Source organism: Gossypium arboreum, chromosome 4, assembly GCF_025698485.1.
Source record: "Gossypium arboreum isolate Shixiya-1 chromosome 4, ASM2569848v2, whole genome shotgun sequence".
NCBI classification, from domain to species: Eukaryota; Viridiplantae; Streptophyta; class Magnoliopsida; order Malvales; family Malvaceae; genus Gossypium; species Gossypium arboreum.
Window position 1 is genome coordinate 74,989,101 of NC_069073.1, and position 3,519 is coordinate 74,992,619.

The window sequence follows — 3,519 nt, forward strand, 5'->3', positions numbered from 1 at the left end:
ATTTCGATGGCTATTCCACGACTTTTTCCTTCCCTTATTCGGATTTAGCTCCCCTTGCTCTTGAGCTTAATTTAACAAATAAATTGGTTTTATCATGTGAGCATCGAAGAGGAATTCAAGATACTTAGCCAATATATATACTCATTAGGCATCAAAGTCGATATGTACGTAAATCATGAATCTAACTCAACACATTAGTTAATATTCCTCTAGTCAATTTTCTAAGCCAAGAATAGGCATCAATGTGCTTGCCTCTAACCGAATGCATGCACACCAATTTCCCTCATGTGGCGAATATACATGTCCAATTTGAGGCCAATTATACACTTAATACCACACACAAAACAGCATATTTTACTACTAACGATTACATATCGTAACTCATTGCACATCTCTCACTTACTTCATAATCGAGACATCATCACAAGCAAATATACACCTTGAAATAGCATATATGTCATACCAATACATCGTGCGTAACATATATATATATATATGCTAGAGCTGAATTCTCAAGTGGCTTATATCCAAATATATACACATATCCAAAGCTTAAATCTTACTTACCATGCAACATGCATGAATCATACTTATGGATATAACATGGCCAATACCACAACACCATACCATTTCAAGTCATGGTAAAACAAAGAACTTAGTATCTCATTCAAAAAATGCTAAAAGAAAATCTAAGAATCCTCAATCCTCCATCACATGTATCATTATCAAGCTTGATATTTAGCATGCAATGGCATTAACACCATATTCACTTTGGTAATTTCATTCCCATGACATAACAAAGATTTGAACCATGGGCTAACAAGAACATCAAGCTAGCAACTAAAAACATGCATGAATCTCATGGCACAACCTCAAACATACCTTACTCTTGATGCAAGTATAGCCAACCTCTTCCTAATCCTCTTCCAAACCAAGTATGAAGCAAAACTCCTTCCTTATCCTTAGTATTTTTTACCAAAAGAGAGAAAATAGATGAACAAATTTTTTCTTTCTTTCTTTAGGACATTCGCCAAGAGCTATGGAGAAAGATGGACACTTTTTTTTTGTTTCTCATCCTACTAACATTAATTTTTTATTCCATACTCTTATTTTATTCATTCCAACATAACCCACTTACCAAACATGTTTCATGACATGATTTTTGCCCATAATTCCTTGTCATGGCCGGCCACTAGCTATTGGGGGAATTTGACATGCAAGTCCATTGTTTTGCATGCATGGTTTAATTAGTCCTCACACATTTCCCCATCATACTTTCAAAGTTTACTACTAGGTCCTTTCTAGTGAAATTCACATTTATAATTCTAAATCAAAGAAAAATGTCACACATGGTTAACACATTATAGGCAATAAAATAAATATTAAATTATTTTTATGCTCTTTTGTGGTCCCGAAACCACGAAGGGTCGCTTTAAGGTCACAAACAATATGACCCAAAACCCTACTTCTAGGAGCCAAAATTCATTTTCTAAACTTAGAATACAATTGCTTTTCTCGTAGGTTCTACAACATAGTCCTCACATGCTTTGATGCTCTATCTTATCCTTAGAATAAATAAAATGTCGTCAATGAAGACAACGATTTAGCTTCTCCAAGTATATCGAAATATCTTATTCATTAGATCTATAAATATGGCTTTGCATTCGTAACCCAAACGGCATGACAAGAAATCATAGTGTCCATACTCGCTCTAAAAGCTATCTTAGGCATGTCTGCCTCCTTAACTCAGAATCGATAGTAGCCGATCTCGTGTCTATCTTAAAGAATATAGTGGCTCCTCAACCGGTTGAACAAATCAATGATCCTCAAGAAGATACTTATTCTTAATAGTTACCTTGTTCGCCATCGATAATCTATACATAGCCTCATCGAACCATCTTTCTTTCTTTACAATACGGAGCACTCCAAGGCGAAGCTTGGCCTTGCAAAACCTTTATCCACTTCTTGCAATTGTGCTTTTAACTTTTCAGATCGGTTGGTGCCATCCTATATAGAGCAATAGAAATAGGGTCTTCGCACTAGTTCAATATGAAACTCTATCTCTATTAAGAGGTAACTGGTAATTCTCCTGAACACGATATTCACATACTATTGGTACGGACTCAATCTTCAACTCCATTTCCTTAGTGTTCAGACAAAATAAGGTAGTATTCGCATTTTTCTCATATATTTGAGCAATCCGTTGTGTGATTACAACCGACGTGTATCCAATTCTCTTGAATCAAACCAGAATCTCACCATCCGCACTTCAATTCAATATACTTGCTACCTTAATTTACAATTGCATCATGCGGGGCTAACTAATACATGAAAAGTATTACATCAAACTCATCGAATGGCAATAATATAAGGTTTTTGAAACAATGACCCTCAATTGTTAAAAAACATTGACACAAGTGATCGTGATTGCAGTAACAAGTAATAAATATTTATAATGAAGATCAGACCTAGACTAACTAATATCATGATGAAAAGGCAAGTGCACCTAATAATAGTATAGTAATGGCAAGACTGGATATCGTACTCAAGGAACCAAAAGTACTAGTAATAACTATATTTTTATTATCTAGCCTAAGAATAAAAGGATTTGTTTTAATTAACTAATTATTTAAACTAAGAACTACAGAGAAAAGAATTTGGGAATTACTTTGGGAAAATCGATTGACTTGAGACAATACCAAAGGAAAAATCCACCTAGACTTTACTTTTATTCGCTTCAATCTACGATTTATTCATTCAACTTGTTCCGAGAGATCCCTGTTATGTTATTATCCCTATTCAAGAATAATAATGTCTAATCCCTAGATTGAATAATTGAGACTTTTCTCTAATTAACACTTTAGGGTTGTATTAACTCGATCTATGGATCCCCTTATTAGGTTTCACCCTAATCCGCAAAATCTTGTCACCCTATTTCTAGAGCACAATCAACTCCGCTTAATTATGACAAATGTACTCTTAGATAGGTCTATTCCTCCTCTAAATCGAGCGTGTCTTGAATTAGTATCCTCGGATATCAAAACAAGAATTAAGAACGCATAATTAAGAACAAGTTAAATATTTATCATACGTATCTAAAATAATAACAACATTTATCTTAGGTTTCATTCCCTTTATGTATTTAGGGATCTAGTTCATAACTAAATAAGAAAACATCTCAAAAGACTAAAGAATAAAAACATAAAGAAGACCCAAACTCCCGAAGGGAAATTGAGGAGAGATCTTCACCTTGATGATGAATCCGCTTTTAAGATGGATCAATTGGCTTTTAGGTAATTCCATACCCTTCTTTCCTCCCTTTTCTCCTCTAGTGCGTATTTATAGGCTTTTGAATGCTTAAAACCTTCAAATTGGCTATTTCCGAATTGGACTCAACTTGGTTTCAGAGGGACACGCCTGCAGGACACGCCTGTGTAGATTATTTTAGGCCATGTTCGAGCTCACAAATTGACACTACCGTGTGGTATGCCCGTGAGGAGGTCCAGCCGTGTTGATTTT